At 37.7% G+C, this 24,049-nt stretch overlaps 1 protein-coding gene and 1 long non-coding RNA gene across 17 annotated transcripts in view; one reads left to right on the top strand and one right to left on the bottom strand.

The window, feature by feature from the left end:
- The window catches only part of LOC139970059 (uncharacterized), a 351,315-nt gene that overhangs the window by 197,657 nt on the left and 129,609 nt on the right, over positions 1-24,049 (bottom strand). For 8 of the 14 annotated variants that reach the window (XM_071975680.1, XM_071975683.1, XM_071975682.1 and 5 more), the window contains exon 1: positions 16,452-16,678. The exons of 2 other annotated variants lie outside the window; for them this stretch is intronic. The gene's annotated coding sequence lies outside the window, so the exon portion shown is untranslated. Of the gene's footprint in view, positions 1-16,451; positions 16,679-24,049 lie in introns of those variants that run through there. 4 more of the 14 variants (XM_071975678.1, XM_071975681.1, XM_071975677.1 and 1 more) reach the window with 3 other exon arrangements.
- The window catches only part of LOC139970094 (uncharacterized), a 379,126-nt gene that overhangs the window by 261,655 nt on the left and 93,422 nt on the right, over positions 1-24,049 (top strand). The window lies entirely within an intron of this gene.

Genomic DNA, 24,049 nt, shown 5'->3' with positions numbered 1-24,049 from the left:
TACAGTCTATTAACAAAGAAGAAAGAATACTACATAGAAGAGTTCAAAATCAACAGCGAATGGAAGTCGCACACACACATGTTTCATGCACTCAAAATGGAACAACTTGGATACAAATTGACACTTAATGAGGTCTAGCGTGTGTGTGCGTGCGTGTGTAGGGGTGAGTGCTGGATTCCTTTCTGTCACCAGCTCCTGCACTATACCCACCTCCACTGGCGGATCCAAGGGGGGCCAAGGGGGGCCATGCCCCCCCCAAAGGTGAGCCAAAAAGTGTTTCCGAACATCCGCTAAATCATATTATTGGAAATTAAAATAATCGAGAGGAATAGCAGTGGTAGACTAGTCTAAACCTTTTCGTTTTCTGGTTTAAAATTAAATGCAGAGCTCCCAACTGACCCGCCATTCGCGGGAATTAGACCCGCATTCTAACACCCAAACCCGCTGACCCGCACAAGCGTCCGAAAAAACGGCATTGTTATTGTCAAGTATACATAAAAAAATGTGCATCAAATTTTGACTTAGCAACCATCATTTCTTTAGCATTTAGCATAATAGAGTATAAAACCTCCTTTACAGCATCATTTTAACCTAAAATTAGCCTATAATTCTTTTCATTGGGGCGAGCAGCGAACATTTTCATGCCACGGGAAAGAATGAATTATCACCTAAAATTCATTTTATTGATGTTACACACAAAAAAATGCATATTTCTCAGAAAATGTTGGGTGACAAAAGCCTAAGTGCCACCATTTTACATGTAGGCATCACCAGGATTCCAAAAAAATTCAAAAGGGGAGGGGGACACCCCCTCCCCTTATACCCCTCCCCCAGGACGGCGATTCGTGGCATGGACCAGCATTTGCCTTCTCAAGAGTTGGGAGCTTTGTAAATGTATGAGCATGATATTTACAGTTTAACACCATTTTGCAGTTAAAGAAATTTATAACCTATGAGAAATAAAATTTCTTGAGAAAGATGATCCCAACTTTGGTTTATAAATATTTTAGAAAATTACACCTGGGAAACATTTTTTTAGAAGTAAATTAACCTCACCATTGTACACTTTTGTCGCACCAAATTGCATCTGAGGGCATTCAGCAATAGAAAATTAGACCCCTCCCCCATATCACTCTAATGCCACTTTGGCCCCTCCCAAACAAAGGCCCTGGATCCGCCAGTGCCCACCTCCCTTATTTCCTTCATTGATTAGTACAATATGTTAACCGTATTTACTGTATACTTACCTAATCAAGGTTTAATTGGATGTCCTTTGTATTGGTGTAAATATCATTGACTCAATGACCTCTAGTTTCAATAATATGGAAATCCTTTTTATTGTTATATTCAATCCTTGAACATTGGTTCTGGTATCGAATGGCCCTGGAAGTGGGAGGTTGTGTCCAACTATGTTTGTGGAAGTGTTGATGAACATACAATGCCAGAGCAATATATCAAGCCTTTGTAAATCTAAGGTAATTGTGACAGTATCGGAATTATATTACAAAACCAGGAAATATATCCAAATTGTGCAGACATCAATCCGATATACAAAGATTTTTTGAGAAACACATCCACTACTTCATGTATAACCGTGATCACCCAGTAAAACCTGTCGTAGAACTGATGTGCCATACGTCCTGATTTGAGTATTTGGGTAACATTTATATACTGTTTACTTTTATTTGTAATACGTTTTTAAATATGAGTCATTTCTTCAGTAAACTTAGTAACATAAGAAATATATTCATAATTATCCGACCGAGGCAGAGGCAATACTACATATACTATAGCAGGGAAACGTTTGTTACTAAATTTATACACTAATGACGAGAGGGGGAGGAGGGAGGAGGGAGGAGGGAGGAGGGAGGAGGGAGGAGGGGACAGCAATACCCTTCCATGGTTTGTATTTGATTTTAAGGATACTCTTCGAGCAAGAATAGCTGCCATGAATATCAAACTCAAGGAAGCAGTATATGCATCTTCATTTGTCATATAACTCTCGCTCAATATTGTTCTCCACCAAACGTGAAACGTCTCGATTTGTTGTGAATATTTACAAGTGATAGCAGAACCATTTTGCTGTCATCCCTAATTTCAAATTTTCGTTGAAGTTTTTACGGTTGTAACACAGTACGTGTGAGACACAATTTTATTTGCCCCTAGTTTCTCCTTTTTATAGTTATAAATAACGTTACATTGTATACATACAGCTTTAGCCTAAAGGTTACTATGGTAGGCTACTTTGAGATACCCTTCCTTATTCAACAACGATTTCTCTAGTGCGCAATCAGGAAACTAGGTTGAAACTGACGGACGTATACGTACGGGTATGTAGCTACAGTGTTAGATCACGTACATAGTTCATATGCATACGCTATATGCTTCACGAGATTGTACAAAGCTTATGCACTAAGGATTTCGGACACACAAATGTAAAGTGATTTTGACAAGAACCAGTACTTAGTGGAATTTCAAAGTTTTTTACCTTCATATTATAATGGGCTTTACTTCCTGAGATATGTTCTATTAAATAATTTGAATAATATATTGATTTTCAAGACAATATTGAAGTGTCCATAACCACTATAAATTACACGGGGAAAAAACACGCGTTTAAATCGCCGTTTTCGGTCTGTAATTGCGACGTAAATTCCGAGTTCCAGCCTGTTTCCGTTACGTTTCCACTCCTGAAACTAGTGATTAAGGTAAGCTTACGACCCAACTTAAACGCGTGAGTTTTCCGCGTTCGCGATGACTTATTTACCGAGTACGCGGTGACCGTAAACGCCAAGTGTCATCCAAATACGGTGAAGCTCACTTAATCGTGCGGTTTCAGGGAAGGGTAATCTTTACGTTTCCGGTCACAACTACAACAGATACGCTACCTTAAACATGACCGTTAATCTGGAGTTTACGTTTGAATCCAGCAGTAAACTTCTCGCATTGATCATCGTAAACGCCATGATTACACCAATATATACGGAGAAACGTGGTCATCGTAAACACATTACTTACGACCAATACAGGGGCTGATGGGCTTATTCGCCACGTTTAGGGAGTCTTAATCGGGTTGATTAGGCTGAGAAATACACGGACCACCTCTATCAAATATTACATTTGATTTAAAGACAATTAAAAATAATTAACATAAAATCACACTTGTTTGATTTTCCACTTTTTTATTTATATATTTGCTCCTCATATCGCATCGTAAACGTTTATTTGTTATTTTTACACTTATACAAAATTATGTAAATGAACGAAATACCACTTCTAATGTGTAAATACATCTAAATGCAACTCAATATTGCTTTACATCATAGTGTTGAATATTCAGCTTTTTAAATACAAAGTTTAAACCTCGAGAAGCCATTTTCCTTTTCAAATTTCAAAACATGCATTATTGTCCGGAGAATGTTTTTTGATGCCCAAATATTACTCTACTTACATTGTGGCAATTATATACACATGCAACGATTTTAATGCCAGGTGAAAGAAGGAAAAAAACAAGTAAATATGGAATGTTTCTATTTTTAGTTACTAGTTCGCAAATCAAAACCTCTGAAAACCAGCTGCCCACTTGAAGTAACTTAACATATCAGCAGTTAAATTGAACCAAACAAATTTATGTTTAAAATTCGGTGTGTTTATCCTCAGATGATATAAACGCCTAGGCACTTCTTCCATGATGGTTATCGGCCCCTCGACCCCCCCCCCCCTCCACCCACTGGCGGATCCAGGGCCTTTGTTTGGGAGGGGCCAAAGTGGCATTAGAGTGATATGGGGGAGGGGTCTAAGGGGAGGGGGTGCCCCCTCCCCTTTGGAAAATTTTCTATTGCTGAATGCCCTCAGATGCAATTTGGTGCGACAAAAGTGTACAATGGTGGTGTTAATTTACTTCAAAAAAAATGTTTCCCAGGTGTAATTTTCTAAAATATTTATAAAACAAAGTTCGGATCATCTTTCTCAAGAAATTTTATTTCTCATAGGTTATAAATTTCTTACAACCAGCCTGTAACTGCAAAATGGTGTTAAACTGTAAATCCTCATGCTCATACATTTACATAGCTCCCAACTCTTGAGAAGGCAAATGCTGGTCCATGCCACGAATCACCGTCCTGGGGGAGGGGTATAAGGGGAGGGGGTGTCCCCCTCCCCTTTTTGAATTGTTTTGGAATCCTGGTGATGCCTAAATGTAAACTGGTGGCACTTAGAAAGGCTTTTGTCACCCAAAATTTTCTGACAAATATGCATTTTTTGTGTGTAACATCAATAAATTGAATAGTAGGTGATAATTCATTCTTTCCCGTGGCATGAAAATGTTCGCTGCTCGCCCCAATGAAAAGAAATATAGGCTAATTTGAGGTTCAAATGATGCTGTAAAGGAGGTTTTATACTCTATTATGCTAAATGCTAAAGAAATGATGGTTGCTAAGTCAAAATTTGATGCAAATTTTTAGCTCATACCAGCATGCTGGTGTGAGCTATTGTTACAGTGCAGCGTCTATCACTCTATCCGTCAACAATTGGTAAAACTCCTCCCACTCGCACAGTGTTTGATGGAATTTCATGAAACTTTGACACAAGGACCATTGGGTATAGGGCCATCAGAGATGGTCCGAAATTTGGGGTCAAAGGCAGGGGCGTATCCAGGATTTTCTAACCCGGGGGGCGCGAATTACTATCTAAGCGGAGCGCCACCATCGGTTGGCGCGCAGCGTACAAGAAAATTTCTGGTTTTGATACCCCCCAGATCACCGCGGAAATGGCATTTCTCGGGCTTGAAAATGACCAACCAGATGTAGACTTTTTGCCTGATAACCAAGTATTTCCCAATAGTTTTTTTTCCATCCATAACCTTTTTGAAGATTGTCACCAGTCACAAATCATGTTCGACCTCATCGCATGTCCTGTGGATCATTGCTTTTGTAGGTGATTCTACGTCGCGGCCCACAATACCCGTCAGCCCCACTTTTCAAGGTTTTAAGCCCATTATTTGTTCAGAATTTGAAAATTCACATTTCTCGTGAATAAACTCACTTCAAAACATACCCATAATGTTGCAAAAAAATTCATCTATGGACAACCAATATAGAAAAACCTCCTTGAACCCCTAACAGAACGGTCAATAATTGCACGAGTAGAGGGAAGTATGCTGAAGAATGTTGGTGAAGGAATTTTCGAAAATGCAGACACAGTTAATTTATTGGTGTAAAAATATTAAAACTTCTTATAACGGCTATTATAAAACTTGGTTGAAGGAAATGAAAATATAGCAGATATTTCCGAAACCGAACACTATACACATAGGCGTAGGAGGCGGGGGGGGGGGGCTGCAGTCCCTAATTCGCCATGTCTAATGTAAAAGAACAGTGGCGTAGGAAGGTACTTTTGAGTGGGGGGCTGAAGACTGATGGCCGGCCTGGGGGAGGGGTATAAGGGGAGGGGGTGTCCCCCTCCCCTTTGGATTTTTTTTTTGCATTTCCAGGTGGCCTCAGATGCAATTTGGTGCAATATAGCACACTTCAGCGCCCACTCCATTTTGTAAAGAATTTTGCATTTTCACCTGGCCTTAGATGCAATTTGGTGCTTCAAATGAGATTTTTTTTCTCATTTGGAAATGAAAAAGGGGTTTTCTGACTTGCGGAGCGGGGGGGGCGGAACGATACTTCCGCCCCCCATATTTTTCACTGGGGGCTGGCGCCCCCAGCCCCCCGGTTCCTACGCCCTTATAAAAGAGAGTTTTGACATGATTGGACTTCCATGCTTTTTCTCCATCTGCATAAGACATTTCGTTGTTTATATTAGCATCCCGCGGTATACTGCGCAACTTTCATGAACCGTACGGTACACGATGGCATGCGATGTAATAACCGATGCTTACTTACATGACATTGGCATGCTGAACGCGCGCGGGGCGCGCGAAAATGTTTGGTTATTTTTTTCGGGCAAGCCGGGCAGTTTTGAGGCTGTTCATCCTGGAACGCCATTTTCATGGTCACTGATATGATGTGATATCTGCTGTTTGCTTTAGAAATTCGAACAGGCGCGTAGCGAATCATTTGCCAAGGGAGGAGCGAAGCCTGCATGCAAATTATCTAAGCGTAGCTCCACCATGAGTTGGAGCGAAGCGTACAAGAAAATTTTGCCCGAAAATGCCTCCAAGATCGCTGGAAATGGCACTACCCAGGACCATTCGTTGGCGCGAAGCGTACAAGCAAATTTTTGCCGAAAATGCCTCCCAGATCGCTGGAAATTACTCTTCCCAGGCCTTGTAAGTTGCATCTAAGCATTTTCTATTTCTAAATTACTAGCGATATCATAAAGAAACATGCTGAAGGGGCGGCCGCCCCCTTCCCGAAATGCGTCATGCTCCCGACGACACGGTCGAGTTCGAGACCAGCCACAGTTGGTTTCATAGCACAATTCTTCAATTGTTTATGGCGTATATACACATACACGCGTTATGATAGACCATATATAGTATATATAGATCATTAATGAGAGAGGGAAAATGGAAACGTCAAAAATGGAGGGGTAGGGTGAGGCACACGCTCCTTCCGAAATCCTTGATCAGTCATTGGCTACCCTGTGTATATAGGGATCAGCGCCGTAATGATGTCACTGTTCCTCTTTCTCTTCCCGTTGTCTTGGCGTTTTCTTCTTCTCCCTCCTTTTCTCCTTTTTTCTCTCTTTCTTCTTTTTCTTTCCCCTTCCTTCCTCTCCTCCTCCTCTTTTTTTCCCCTCTTTTTTCCTTTTACTTCTCTTTTTTTCTCTCCTCTTTTTCTCACCCGGGGGGCGCGCGCCTCCAACGCCCCTATGGATACGCGCCTGAAAGGTTACCTGTGGGCCGTAATGGGCCATTTTGTGGAAATACGCAAAATGTTTCTTCTCCTACAGATTCCATGGTACAATGTTGAGGGTTTGTCACGATAGTACTATGGATGTTCTACCTTCAGGGTGTTCATGAATTTGAGATCAAAGATCAACTAGGGGTCTTTTGTGGAACGGGCCGCGGCCCTATATTTTCAAATTGCTCCTGTTTGTACAGTGTATGGCCAGTTATAATGAAACTTGGTCACAACGTTCCTCGGGATGAGAGTTACGAGGGGTGTTCGGAAAATTGAGGTCAAAGGTCATTTAGGGGGTCATCGGGGGTCATTCTTTATAATATTTTCAAATATCTCAATCTCCTCAAGATTTTGATGGATCATATTTAAAGTTGAACTGATGATTGTTGGATTGTGTATGAATAAGTTGATGCTTAATAATTTTTGGTCAAAAGTTAATTAATTACAATTAATCCCCATTGTTTAAAAAAAATCTGAGCCTTCACCTTTTGCCAAAGCTCCTTTAATTTGTCTCCCAGTCTCTGCAGTGTTTGTTTACATTTGTGGTTAAGCTCCGCAGAGGCTGTTAGTGGAATTAAAGCAGGACTGGGAGTTGTTATTAACTGTTGAACTGTAAGCATATATGAGCCCTATAGCCAATCAGCACTTGCCGATTCTTATACAAAGTGGCTATTCTTACAACTGTTCGTAAGAATAATTTCCGACTACGCATGCGCAGTTGTTATTTTTATGACAGGAGAACTATTTTTTTACGACCAGGAGTAACAATAATTTCCGGTTAGGGTTAGTGTAAGGGTTAGGATTGGGGTTTAGGGTTAAAGTTAGGGTTACCCTTACTACATGCGCAGTTGCTTTATTTACTTTACTGCGCTTGAATTCGCCTTTGTCGTAAGAATAGTTTAAAAATAATTGTTACGACTAGTCGTAAGAATAGCCACGGCCATTCTTATAAGTCTTTGAGCCTGAGGTATGTAGGCAGCCATCCAAAATTTTGGCAATGAGTGCTTCAGGTCTGCTCAGGTAGAGGGGAGAAAGTTTAATAGGTCAGTGGTATTGTTTGAGAGAGTGGGTAAAATAGGATTTAAAGGGGGAAAATAGGAATTATAGCCAGTGGTGTGGCCAGGATTCTGCTAACGGAGGGGGGGGGGGGGGTGTTATCCCTCATGGGCCCAAAATTGGTGGAATCTGAAAAATGGCCTGAAATTTGGTGGGCCATAAAGTTTTGTGGACCCAACATTTTTAAGCTCGAAGAGGTATGAGCTTCTGCACCATTGGTGCTCTAGTTTTATGTATACTTGACAATAACAATGCGGGTTTTTCGGACGCTTGTGCGGGTCAGCGGGTTTGGGTGTTAGAATGCGGGTCTAATTCCCGCGAATTGCGGGTCAGTTGGGAGCTCTGCATTTAATTTTAAACCAGAAAACGAAAAAGTTTAGACTAGTCTACCACTGCTATTCCTCTCGATTTTTTAATTTCCAATCATATGATTTAGCGGATGTTCGGAAACACTTTTTGGCTCACCTTTGGGGGGGGCATGGCCCCCCTTGCCCCCCCCCCCTTGGATCCGCCAGTGCCTCCACACCCCTCCACCCCACTCCACCCAGGCCCGGAAACGGTACCAGCCTCTTTTATGTGGAACGAACTTCACACAGAACACCACTTCCTGCCTCATTTTGTAGCATGCTTAATATTTTGTTGCTGCTTTAAATTTTATTGTAATTAACAAATATTTTGATATAAAATGCAATGATAGCCCAAACAAGATCTCTAAATTTTTAACCCTGACAGTCTGGAATTAACCATGCATGAATAATGAAAGACAAACGTACAAGTACAACAACATTTCGACGACAAGTTATTAGGCCTATGCTCTATAGGTATATCTTATTTTAAAATATGATTTACTAAATGATTCATTAACAATTTATAGAATCATGCTTTTTTCTTGGCTTTTGTTTCCTGAAAATATTTTAAGGATAACTTAATCCTTAACATTTAATCCCTTGATGGAATATATTAGCTGTGAAGGGAAATTTAAAACAAAAGGCTTCCATTTAAGCAAAAGACTAACAAGAAAATAATAATTAATCTGACATCTATTATTATGGGCATATTCTTTCTTCTTTGTTGCATTTATCTCAGGCAGGATTTCGTTTTAAAGGTATCATGTAATTACACCAAATGTTAAATTAGAGAAAACTCTTCTTTATTATACAAAATCGTCAACTGCAACTTGTTTGTATCCGAAACAACGGCGTTTGCTGTTTGTTCCTGGTGCCTCATTAATCAACAAATGCTCAGGACAGGATTACCCACGTGCAACAGGGGCACGAGTTTTAACGTTGGGTAAAAAATTCAAAGAAATATTGTTATAACGTTACATTATTCTACGTTGTATATGGTACAAAAAGTTCAAAGAAGTCAAACGAAATAGACTTCGATATGCAGTCTTTACGCTGTTGATCAATGACTGTTTTTATGTGATGTTTTAATGTACGTATCATAACCACCGTGGGCAAATAGATGTCTTTTGTGAGCTATACATCCGGCGTTATCCGTTACCAATGTATCTCTATGGGAGCTCCAATTAACTGTTTGCCACGGGCCTCCCACAAGCTTAATCCGGCACATCAAACAATGATCATTTTCACCATTTGGAGGGGGTCATACCTTCATTGTTATTGTTCGGCCTAATTAACAGCCCAAGTTGGGGCGTCAGTCGGTACGCATTTTAAAGATACGTCTCCTTTCCTAACGGTGGGTATCCTTTTTTCTGGACTTTTCGCTAAGGAGAACGTCCTTATAGAATGAGTCCAGCCTCATTTTGTTCAGTCTTTCCGACTCCCAAGTGAACTCCTGCACTACGGTACCCTAGCTCGTTCGCTCTCCATGTCAGATTCCTCGGATGACATATACACAGTTGACATCACTGTACAGTCCGTCTTTTCTCTCCTCTGACCAGTCTATGTTCTTCATTGCGCTCGATCTACACTGAAGTTTCTGTAAACAAAGACACAAGAATAATTATGAATTAGACATATATAAAGATCAGTTGGCATATAGTTTACTTTTGTCGAAAAATATACTAGCTCCAACTGTCAATATCTCCAGCCCTCCCCCCCCCCCAGTGAAAAATGTGGAGGCGCGGAAGTATCATTCCGCCCCCCCCCCCCGCTTCGCAAGTCAGAAAAAAAAATCTCATTTGGAGCACCAAACTGCATCTAAGGCCAGGTGAAAATACAAAATTAAGTTTACAAAATGGGGTGGGTGTTAAAGTGTGCTTTATTGCACCAAATTGCATCTGAGGCCACCTGGAAATGTAAAAACTCCCCTTAGACCCCTCCCCCGGGCCGGCCATCAGTCTTCAACCCCCCCCCCCTACTCAAATGTACCTTCCTACGCCACTGTATGTTTCAACGGTTTACAAAGCAGATTTGTTTATGGGTTGGGGGAGGAAGGGGGTACGTGGTAGGGTGACGTTCACCATCACAAGGTTAGAACGTGAATGTATCAATAACAGTATACCCTGGCAAATTGTGCATGAAACATTTTACAGATATCTAAAAGGAGATTATTATATTATTTCTCTCACTGTCATATTTTAACTCTTTAAATTTATCGTTTTTAAAGGAGCGAATGCCTGTACAGGTCTAGGGTTTATATAACGGTGACTTTTAGTGATTGAAAAATTACATTCATAAGTCTTGGCCTAGTGTTACGTACCGAACAATCCAGTAGCACAGAGAACTTCGTTTTCGTTGTTTTTTTCTCGAAAGAAGTTGTTCCTTCTCAGCCAGTAGTGCTCGGAGTGCCTTTAATTCTTCCTTCAAATGTTTGCACCGAGCTTTCTGTCACAACATGTGCATACTGCCGCGGTAGTTCCAACTGTCGCTGCTTCTAAATGTTTTTTCTTTTTCCAATACACGTATGACATTTTCCTGGTGAACATCATAAAAAACCAGCGACGGATCGAATTAAAAGTGTACTTTTATAAGCTGGCAACCTTGCTTCCACGGAGCTTTCTCTTACTTCTGCAATAAACCACGGAAGCTTGAATCGTCCATTTTGAATGCTCTTTGCAATGTAGAACTCGATTGAGGATCAAGTGCGGTGTGAATCGAACCAACGTGTTGCTACTTGTGATACCGCCTTCTACTGATTTCAAATTGCCCGCTTTCTAGACTAAGCCCAGGCTGTGACGTAATTAACTATACTGAAAACGTTATTGTTACTAACCAGCTGGAGTAGCCAACCAGTGAACTGCAAAGTGACAGACAGTAAACTTTATCATTGTGATGTGACCGGAAATTTCACTTGCTTATCTGGAAATGGTATTTATAGTAAGTGAGCAGTGTACTTTTCTGTTTCGTACATATATTGCGGTGGGTATTTGTGCGTTTCATCGCTTTACGTGCATGATATAGACCTTGAATATACTTCTTCGAATATCACTTGACGGCATATTGAGAGAAATCGGCAGAGCAAAAAAACGGACTGTTGAAATCTATCTCGACTAATCTATGAAAAAGGATATGGACAATGGGAATCGTAACAGTAGCATTTAAAACGGGGGGAGGGGAGGGGCAGGGGCAGGGGCAGGGGGGCATGTGGTAGGAGGTTGGAGGTTGGAAAAAGTTTCGCACTAAATTTAAGCAAAAATTACTTAAATCTCAAATATGGATTTGCGCCGCTATGACCGACAAAGTTTAGCCGAGGTTTTTGAAGCCTGACACTGAGTACCGATTGTTCGATATCCCAGTTCCGAGGCTTGTGCCCCCACCCACCCACCCTGTCCCCGTTTTTAAATAAATGCCATAAATAGCTATTCTGGACCCGACCATTTCTAAAGCCGCAAAAACGGCATCACCAAATTTATATATAGTGTTGTCTTCATGTATCAAGTGTAGCAACCCAAATATGCTACATTAGTAGTTGCTATAGTTTTGTTACCCAAATATCACGTGCAGCTATCCTAATATTTTACCTTAGTATTTGCTATAGTGTTGTTCCCCTGTACCAAGTTTAGCAATCTGCTACATTAGTATTTGCTATAGTGTTGTGTCCCTGTATCAAGTGTAGCAATCCTCATATTCTACGTTAGTGGTTGCTATATTTTTGTTCCCCTGTACCAAGTGTATAGCAACCCTAATATGCTACAGTATTGGAAGTACTTTAGCTTGTCGACGGTATAACATGCACCCACAATATGATATATGCTGGTGTTACTATGTGTTATGATGTTGTCGAGCACTGCTCCCTGTTTACTGTAATTCACTCATATGTGTTAATTGGATGATACTAAGTGTTCCCTATTCGATCTTCTATCCCATACATGATGCAAAGTTACACTTTTACTAGTAGCAATTGGGGCAGCACTAACCAAACTTTCCGTGAAATTCGCGGTTGCTAGAGTTGTAGCCATATGACAATATACATATCGACATAGGCGTAGGAATTTGGGGGCGGGGTTTGCAGCTCATAGGAACATCACAAAATGAAATCTTAGAAAAGAGCAAAGTAAGTTAATGTCTACAACGGGGTTCGAAACAGACCTCTGATCCGAATCCAGCTATCGCTATGAACGTCTTAACTCTTTCCGTTGTTTAAAATGCCCAGCCATGTTCCGTTATTTGTTTACTTTTTTTAAATACTCAATCTTGTCAGCAAGAGTTTGATTAATATTAGAGATGTAATCATTGATATACTTTGCAACCTCAAGATCATTTTCAATTCCATTATCATAATATGTAAAAGCTTATAATTATTAACCCGGGCAGAATCCTTTCGTTTTGCCAATGATTTCCTTAATAACATTCCAAGGTTTCCTGAGGTCAGTCATTTATTCACAGAAAATGTTCGTAAAGTTAGATTTCTTTGCTACGCGAATACTGGTTGCCAACTTGTTTTAAAATGGTGTATTTAACCTTGTTTGAAGGAGTGCTGTTGTAAAGAAATGCTCTGTAGTTACAGAACGAACAATACCGGAAGTAATCCATGAAACGAATTTCTCAGATCTCTTCAATTGTGTGACACTTAAGTGAATAATGTTGACTACAGAAAGAATTAACATATGATACATAAATTACACTTCCTGTCCTCTAATCATGTATGCCAGTATACTAAATAGGCCTTCATAACATACATCATACAGACACCTGATGTCCTGTAATGTTCAAGAATACATACATTATAATACCAGTAACTGAACTCGTACTGTATGTACAATATAGTTCATAAATTACACTTCCTGTACCTCTAACTGTATGTGCCAGTATACAAAATAGGCATACAAAAATTACATTTTACAGACACCTGATGTTCTCTAATGTTCAAGAATACATACATACCGTAATAATACCAGTATCTGTCCTCTAACTGTGTGTACCATATGCTATATAAATTACACTTCCTGTCCTCTAACTCTTAGTGCCAGTATACTTCATAGGCCTACATAACTTATATGATACAGAAACCTGATGTCCTCTAATGTTCAAGAACACATACATTATAATACCAGTATCTGTCCTCTAACTGTGTGTACCATATGCTATATACATTGCACTTACTGTCCTCTAACTGTTAGTGCCATTATACTTCATAGGCCTACATAGCGTACATTATACAGACACCTGATGTCCTCTAATGTTCAAGAATACATACATTATAATACCAGTATCTGTCCTCTAACTGTGTGTACCATATGCTATATAAATTGCATTTCCTGTCCTCTAACTCTTAGTGCCATTATACTTCATAGGCCTACATAGCGTACATTATACAGACACCTGATGTCCTCTAATGTTCAAGAATACATACATTATAATACCAGTATCTGTCCTCTAACTGTGTGTACCATATGCTATATACATTGCACTTACTGTCCTCTAACTGTAAGTGCCAGTATACTTCATAGGCCTACATAACTTATATGATACAGACACCTGATGTCCTCTAATGTTCAAGAATTTATACATTATAATACCAGTATCTGTCCTCTAACTGTGTGTACCATATGCTATATAAATTGCATTTCCTGTCCTCTAACTCTTAGTGCCATTATACTTCATAGGCCTACATAGCGTACATTATACAGACACCTGATGTCCTCTAATGTTCAAGAATACATACATTATAATACCAGTATCTGTCCTCTAACTGTGTGTACAATATGCTATATACATTGCACTTCCTGTCCTCTAACTGTAAGTGCCAGTATACTTCATAGGCCTACATAACTTATATGATACAGAAACCTGATGTCCTCTAATGTTCAAGAATACATACATTATAATACCAGTTTCTGTCCTCTAACTGTATGAACCATATGTTACATACATTGCACTTCCTGTCCTCTAAATCTTAGTGCCAGTATACTTCATAGGCCTACATAGCTTATATTATACAGACACCTGATCCCTCTAATGTTCAAGAATACATACATTATAATACCAGTATCTGTCCTCTTACTGTATGTAACAGATGATACATACATTGCACTTCCTGTCCTCTAACTCTTAGTGCTAGTATACTTCATAGGCCTACATAGCTTACATTATACAGACACCTGATGTCCTCTAATGTTCAAGAATACATATATTTAATACCAGTATCTGTCCTCTAACTGTATATGCCATATGCTACATACATTGCACTTCCTGTCCTTTAACTCTTAGTGCCAGTATACTTCATATGCCTACATAGCTTACATTATACAGGCACCTGATGTCCTCTAATGTTCAAGAATACATATATTTAATACCAGTATCTGTCCTCTAACTGTATATGCCATATGCTACATACATTGCACTTCCTGTCCTTTAACTCTTAGTGCCAGTATACTTCATATACCTACATAGCTTACATTATACAGACACCTGATGTCCTCTAATGTTCAAGAATACATACATACCGTAATAATACCAGTATCTGTCCTCTAACTGTGTGTACCATATGCTATATAAATTGCACTTCCTCTCCTCTAACTCTTATTGCCAGTATACTTCATAGGCCTACAAAACTTACATTATACAGACACCTTGTGTTCTCTAATGTTGAAGAATACAAACATTATAATACCAGTATCTGTCCTCTAACTGTGTGTACCATACGCTATATATATGGCACTTTCTGTCCTCTAACTCTTAGTGCCAGTATACTTCATATGGCTAAATAAATTACTATAAGTGTATCATTTCACCGTAGGTACCACGTCTACTCATAATTTACAATGTCAAAGTAATTACAATCATATATATATATATATATATATATATATATATATATATATATATATATATATATATATATATATATATATATATATATATATATATATATATATATATATATATATATATATATATATATATATATACTTAAAACTGCAGTTTGTGTTGAAAATCTGCTTATTTAACACTAACTGGTAATAACGTACAATAAAAAGAAGCTTAATAACCTTATTAAAAATTGCCAAATAAACGAGGAAATTGGACATAAAAGCGTTTAGTTAATGGAAAAACCAAGATCCTGAACTAGTTGAAAATATTCATGTACCTTGTCTGTTTCGGACTTGCTAGATAAAACCTGAACACTGATTGGTTACGAAATATGAATGTGAACGATTCTAGTATAATAACAAAGCCGAAACTTGTTTGTGAAATTTCCGGAATCTGCACTATTTAATGGAGACTTCATAGTTCCTATGATTCATAAACAGTGATGTCACCAGGAGTTTTTTTTTTTAAGGGGCACTGCTGGGGCACCAATGTCTTCTAGAGAAGGGCAGCACATTTAATCACCAATATTGAAGGTGCATGGTGTTTTAATGCTTTAATGGTGGGACTCGGGGGGGGGGGGGTGGGTGATTGTAATTTTGTACGGAGAAGTGCCCCTGCCTCTAAATGTATGTACCTTTATACAAATTTACCTGTCCAGCATATGTTGGTATAGGAACAAGACAAGTGTCTTCAGCAGATGTGGGACAATACCAAATACAGGACGGACAGTAAAAAAGTCAGGTACATACTGAGTCTAATACTACAGACATGTTTGGTTATCGGATGAAAATAATCCTCTATAACACTATACGAGTTACACTAAACGTGTGTCTGAACACGTAACCGACTGCACTAACGTTCAACTCTTAATTAAAGTATACTTATTACTTCTCTAATTACAGTACAATGTCACATAGTCACGGGTAGTTGTATGTACAATGCAATATATTACAAGCACAAAAGGCCCCATGCAGTAGTTTTCTTGTATAACCCTAACTTAATAAGGTAATATATGTTGTGTTATTCATAGTACAATACAGTTACTTTACAATATTGTACAGTTTCATATCAGCTTCAGCTTGTATCACGATATAAATGTTATAAAACACATGTAAGTATATCATGTATTCATTTCACTATATGGAACAAACTACGTCACGGTCATTTAACATCATTATAGTTAATTGGTCATACGAATCAAACCTACGTTAACGGTAGAAACTAACGTTACCTCGCTCTGCAGTCTAATACTGTGATTTTTTTTTTATAGAAATTGGCTAGAAATGGAATTTGTTCTCCTTGATGGTCAATTTAATCTTACCTCTACTCTGATTTTCTCTCCTGGAACTATTTCGTTAACTTTCCAGACTCTAATAGTTGACATTATAAAATGGCGGAACGGTTCATCATGCTTATCCCTGTTACGATGTGGTACAATGTAGTTCACATACACACACAGTATGGAATGAAAAAACATGTCTTCATTACTTCCTGTTGAATCAAAGTATTACGACCCCTGAACAGATAGTTTCCTGTTTTGAGAAGCTTCCATTTATAAATAAATATTTTATAAATCATAATTTATATATATATATGTGTGTGTGTATATATATTTCGTCAACCCCCCAACCTTAAATTTCTTCTCACTTCCTCCAGACTCCCCGCTCAGTTTCCACCTCCGCAGGCAATTTTCCTTGCGGTAAACCTAGATGCCAAATATGCCCCCATATTACCCCAGGCACCGTGGTCAAGATTCCCAATGTTGACTTTAGTCTTAGACCCCCTTCCCTCTCTTGTGATTCTATTAATGTTATTTACATTTTCTATTGTGTACTTTGCAAAGAGGGCAATTATGTAGGTGAAACAGGCTCCCGATTCCGCTTACGTTTTAATAAAAATCTATTCGTGATAATTTTGCAGGATTCCCAGTGTCCGAACATTTCAATCTTCATGGTCATTCTCTAAAAAACCTAAAATGTATTTTAATTGCCTCGAACTTCAAATCAACTACTGAACGTAAACGTAAAGAAATCGATTGGATCTTTCGTATTAAGTCTCACATCACCGGCCTCAACAAAGACTTGGGACCCCTTTACAACTACCAGTTCTACAAGCATATGTAATCCGTTCTTTGCTCCTTAATCCGCTTCCTGTATAGTCATGGTTTATTTGGTTTTAATTCCATCATTGCAACTTACACTTATCTAGCGTCATACTTTCATTGTGTCACATTTTGTACTTCTCATTCGACTGCCAAGTATTGCTGACGAAGGTCCCAGGGGGACCGAAAATTCCAATATATTTTCTATAACTTACTCCTTATTTGTCAATTATGAGTCATATCTTATTTCTCTGGTTTTCTCTAATAATATATATATATATATATATATATATATATATGTATATATATATATAGGCTATATATATATATATATATATATATATATATATATATATATATATATATATATATATATATATATATATATATGACCTGTAAAATAGACAATCAAAGACGTGGACTTGAACAAGCAGTAGTGATAAGAATTTAGAAAGTTGTGTATGTAGTATGATATTCCTAGGTATGGTATGATATGGAAGGCTAGACTTAACGAGAATAACATTTGCGATAGTTGCAGCCTTTGTTAATGACTGGACAGTTCTATACTGCCAGCGTCTTAATCTGAATATCTTCTTTGGGAAGGATTTTAAGTCGACCAGTAAATATATATCCCTCCCAAAATCTCTGTATTCGTAGTTACATTACACAAGGCTGAATAAACAATGTAATGCCTTTATACGAACTGAATTCGTAACATGTTGTGTTAGGTCCCTCTTTATGATGATCAAGTATATTTTGTTGCAAGTGTACATCAGTAAAGCGACTAAATAGATTTACAATTATGTAGCCTGGAGTCTGCTGTTATTACTGACCTCTAGTCTTACTAAAATTCACGTTATAGGAATAGCTGTGGTGGTAACTTACAAGTCGAATTTTAACACAATAAAAGTAATATAGCACCAAAAAACTTAGTAAACGTACATCTATTAATAAGCTGAGCTCATTGGTGCAGTCTTAGAATCCCCGGATCTAGCAACAATTGTAGCAAATGTGTTGATTTTGTGGGTTCGTTGCTTTAAAAATTTTCAAATTTTGGTACCATTTACGATTTGTGCAAACATTTTAAGGGGATAAATATCATTTAAATATATCATTTAAAGGTGGGCGCTTAAACCCAGTCTTGCAATTACGTGCTGTCGAAGTTTCCAAACGTACTGAAAGTTTGCTTTGCCTTTACGACTAATACTCACAGTGTGATATACATTTTTTCAACGGTTCAGGATTCATGTTTGCCTGCACTGAACTAAGGACGTCGATGGGTTTATATTTCAACGCAGACGATCATTTTCTATAACAAAAATATCTAGATCTCTTGATATCAAATTAAATATAAAAATCATATTAGTTAAACAGACAACAATTTAACAGATTAAGCAAATATAATTTTAAGGTAAATTATCCAAATGCAAAATCTGAAATTAACATCTTGTCTAACGCCAGTGAGCATTTCATTGTGTAACCCGTGATGTTATTTGAAACGCGTAATGTAACTGTATTTAATAGTTACTTTCATTTTGAGGTCAATCTGAACGCTTCCCTTCTTGCCTTATCACATTGTTTACGTACTCTCGATAAGGAAGTCATTTAGCTACGTAAGTGCTGTCTGAGCGCGATTTCAAAGAAAAGGCGGAAATTTAAGGTCAATCGATATAAAGGTTACATTCGTAGTCATAAACAGATTGTGCGCTTGAATGCAACCAATTCACATTTAGTTTGCATCGACGAAATATTACGTTATTTTTTGGGTATATAATAAGCCGTGTGGATAATAGCATTATGACCATTCTCGGATGGAGTATGGCGTGCTTACCGGAAGTGTCAAACACGGAAAGTGACATTCTTGTGGGGGTATGACGTGTTTACCGAGAGTGACAACTAGTATTGTTCGATACAGGTGGCAGTTGCCAACAGTGGAATTGAAACCTTCTTTACCGGTTTCGAACCTCTTGCCTTAGAAGCGTAGCTTTACCTACAAACCTGCAGGCGGTGTACTGAACCTGATATCCTGTACTCATTAGTTCTCTGACGGTTGGTTCCAACATGGCCAACGGATTACTATTGTCACATTGAGTTAACCGTTTTTATTGATAATTGAATGGATGCTTACAACCCTTTTGTTTTATTTCTCTATTTCTCCAATTACTAACAAAACACTTTTTTTACTCAAATATTGTAGGTCAAGCAGCGTCCACAGTGCATCCTATTTGCTTATATCGTAGCTATATTTCTTGCAAGTGGAACGGACTGAAGAACATTTGCAATACCAGGAATGCATATATACGATGAAGAAATAACATTGGTACACTTTAGTTTTGCAATACTATAAATGCACTCCACGATTATCATAATGCTAAACATTTTAATTGAATCTTTGCATTTGCAAACAGTGTGCCAGGCGATGACTGGTCTTTTTTCTTCAAACTACTATACTAACATATAATGGTGAATTCCAGTAACATAATTAGATGCACGTTCCAACTTACATACGTGGCCAACCGTGTATTTTTGTTTTCTTCTCTGGGGACCTATTATTTGAAGGATAACCATTGACGTAATTTCAGTGTTTGCACATCTGTTCAAGTTCATCATATCACAATTTATTCATTAAAGGATTAGATGATACAGATTTATGTTTTTTAATCTATTTTTTGGTCAAAATAAAAGATCTTCGTGGCCGGAAAAAAAAAATGATTATGACGATTATAAACTTTTCCCAAATTAATCAGCGATCATTATTTTTTGTCGAAAATATAAAAAGAATTTAAAAGATGAAATCAGTCCATTACTTCAATAAAAACAACAAATAATATGGGCGTGAAACAATTTGTGTATTTATTTGGATATAGAAAAGCAAAATACTACAAAAACAAAATGTTTAATATTCTTATTAACATCTGCGTATCGTTCATGATGTATATGATTGATACTATATCATCGTTAGTAATTTAGACTGATAGATTGTGACGATTAAATATTTAACGGTTGTCATATTTCAGACATTTACGTTGACATTGTATGTCTATTTCACACTACCACAGAACCTACACATCTCATATTGACAAGTAGTCATATTTATTTAATCAGCTGAATGTATCTGTTGTATACTTTCTTTAATTTATATCACGTGACTGCTTGACTCTATATCATCGTTAGTAATTTAGACTGAGAGTTTGTGACGATTAAATAGTTAACGTTTGTCATATATCATATATTTACGTTGTTTGACATTGTATGTCTATTTCACACTACCACAGACCCTACACATGTAATATTAATATACAAGTAGTCATATTCATAAAATCAGTCATATTCATATACTAATTAATTAATATGCATAATAATAATTAATATACAGGTAGTCATATTCATATAATCAGTCATATTCATATAATCAGCTGAATGTATCATACTTTCTTTAATTGATATCGCGTGACTACTTAACTCCCTACTACCTTCCTATACCCCAACCAATGACAACACTATCTGAATGCCGTCCACCATTTAATACATTTTCTTTCTTTAACATTTAACATTTTCTTTAACATTCTAAATTTTTGTAACTATTTCACACCTCCCTTACCTCCCACCCCCCTCCCCAAAAAAACAAATAACATGTATAATATAAACAGGCAAGTAGTCATATTTAAGTAATAACCTATTCATATCAATGGCTCTTTCTTCAATTGTCACTGAATGAAGTACTTCACCCTACAACTCTCTCCTGATACCACCAACTCTACCCCTCTCTTCTAAAATTTTATATATTTGACATCATTTTTTTGAATTTTCTCTTTAAATAACACCCGTCCCGACAACATGTTCTTATTTTTCACATTACTTTTTAAAACAAATGTATAGGCAATTACAAGAAAAATACACTTTACTGAAGAAAAAAAACACCCTAAGTATTTCAACGAAGTTTCAACGATATAATATGACTCCAACAAGGCAAACATTACTATAATGTCCATTTGGATGCCAACAAAATCAGTAAGTCATTGCATCGCCGTGTGTTTAAGTATTGAAAATAGTGAGGGCGCTTTGCGTTATACTGCAAAAAGCCAGATCATTTGTACGTCTGAATATACATACATTGTGCATTCGACTTTGAAATTGAATTTGATTTTACCCGTTTTTGTGAAAGAGTAGGTGTACTTTGCAAAACAGAGACATGTTATGGCGACCAGACTGGTAAGTACTATACTCCTGACTTAAGAATCAAGTCTGATTTTTTGTATCGCCTCTAATGACTTGGATAAGTGGAGTGTTTTGTGCAACTTTTAATATCTGGAAGTGTAATTTCATCTAAGAGGCACATGGCAAACGTTTTGCTTGCTTGCATTATTTTAGTGCTCCACTCAGATATTGTCATAGTTGTCCCTTGAAAATGTAACCCTCCCCACCCTCCCCCCTTCCGCAACTTAATTTGTGTAATACTTCCATATTAGTCTGTGCATACAAGTCTGAGAAATAATGTTACAAATTGGGTAGTAGTTTATGCAAGATTACATATCCCACCAAGGGGCAAGGCTACGTACATAAACATAAGTTAGGCTAAGCCTATTTCCTAGTACTGAAATGTTAGTGATACGCCCATGATATCATAACCGTCATCCCATGTTATTATAGCATGTGGATCTATCGTTAGGTATACATTTTTTAAGTAAAATGAGGTGGTGATAATTTTTTTCACTAGGCTTTTAAGTTTTAGTCATATTGCATTCAAAAGGACAGCCGGTCTAGGGGCTAGGCTAACTATATCCAGGGTCCAGTGAATTACAATACAGCAGCTGGACGACACTAGTAAAGTAATTATATTCCTATGTAATTGCTTCTACTATTGCTTCCTAAGAATTACCTGTGAAACTACAGTCCACTGCTACATTTTTCACGATTTTGGCACCCAAGTGCAGCACGCGATATCACCATTTCGAGTGATTAATGTCAACTGTATCACTTTAGTTATTTCAAAGACGTAGTGTTTGTATTACGCTCCGTTACTGTCTTGCCGTACAAGCAAAGCACCACCAGTTAAATGGGTGGCTTCAGTATATGTCGCATGGCGTTATTCTCCCTACTTCAATTTCTATGGGTGATGCATATCTTATGCACCACAATTGATCACGGCGTCATATATGCTAGTGTGATTAGATTTACAGCCATCCCCCCCCCCCCACTTCCATTTCCTATTTTGAACTTCGATGTGTGTTCTGTTTTATTTGTTTATTAAATTATTGATTATTATCAGTACTTTGACTAATTAAACATATATATTACTGCCAGACATCAATAACGGTCAATGTTTACGACTTTTAGAAACTGGGTCAAAGAGAGTGAAAACAAGAAAGGATTGGAATCTATGTTGAAAACAAGTCTATGAAGCAAAACTTCAACTCCACGACATAAAATAATAAAATAAAATAGAATCGGATATCGTCATCGATGTATAATGAACATTCTCAGCAAATTTACACTTTTGTTTTCATTTTAGGGGACAGTTTAAGGAAAACCCTGCAGACGGGTGTGACAAAGTGTTACCTAACAAAGGCCCCCAAAATGTTAACATATATTGATAAGTATTATGACGTTGTCAATACATAGAAACAGACGTACGTGGTATCCAGTGCAGTTGAGGACGAACGGGGAAGGGAAAGGACATTGTACGGGAGAAATGAATCCAGTAAGAATATAGTGGCCAGGGGTGACGGTGCCATTGATATACCAGTTTATTAACTAATCTTTAATTTACCAAATGAAATTCAATGAGGAAGTTCATCTCGATTTAAGGTTAATACAATGGAGGGAATCCGCAAGGAACACTCCTCCCCAGACCCCCCAGACCCACCCGGCCCCATGCGTGCAGAGGCGTCAATGATCAACACAGTGGATGTTGACAAGGAGAGATTCTCGTATGGGGACGAGGAGTGAAATTCGTTTCTTTAAGAAAAGAAACAAGGAAAATGGAAAACCGTTAAAATTCTTGCCTGGAGATGATTCAGATATTGCCCAAAATACGCTATAAAATCAGAAAATGGTCACCAGATGCCACATTGAACAATGTACTTTGCGATCAGTTTAATAATACACTTTTGAATATTTGGTAATAAGTTGGAAGTTTAGAATCTTTCAAAAGGCACTTGTTTCTAATAAATGTTGGGATGAACTTGAAGAGAAAGTATAAATTTATGGCACACATAGCGACATCAACACTTTTGTTAGGAGAATTTCTAAATCTCAACCGCAATTATACCAGCCTCACCTGTTTTGAGAGTTAATGTATAGCAATAACCTTCTGTGTGACCTTGACGCAGGACAGGACAAGAGTAAGAGGTTGAAATTACAAGTTAGTATATAGACTACATGTTACACAGAGATAACACTGTTGACAATATTTCTCCGATTAGTTTTCTTTTATTGCTTCCATTGACATTACAACATCAATACATATCAATAATTCCATCATAAGATTCTACGATATGAACTTATGATATAGTAACAGATACATGGGATGAATAGGCTTTAATTGTATCACAATGAGAGACCAGGATCGCCTCAAAGGGAACAAGTGTGTTTGGTAGTAAAAATTGTATATTTGTACAAGCATACAGAAATACGGAAATACCAAGAACATAACAAAATAAAGGGATAATTATTTCATTGGATATATCTCATATCATAAACAGATATCGTGACGCTGTGATTTTTCCATATTTATATGTTAGTCAGTTTTTGTAGTTATGTAAATATATTCAGTTTTGCGGGACAGGGCTTGGGTTATATTGGTAAACTTTATGGCT

Source organism: Apostichopus japonicus, chromosome 7 (genome assembly GCF_037975245.1).
Source record: "Apostichopus japonicus isolate 1M-3 chromosome 7, ASM3797524v1, whole genome shotgun sequence".
NCBI lineage: Eukaryota > Metazoa > Echinodermata > Holothuroidea > Aspidochirotida > Stichopodidae > Apostichopus > Apostichopus japonicus.
Note: the sequence above shows the minus strand (reverse complement) of the source record. Positions and strands in the feature narration are given on the sequence as shown.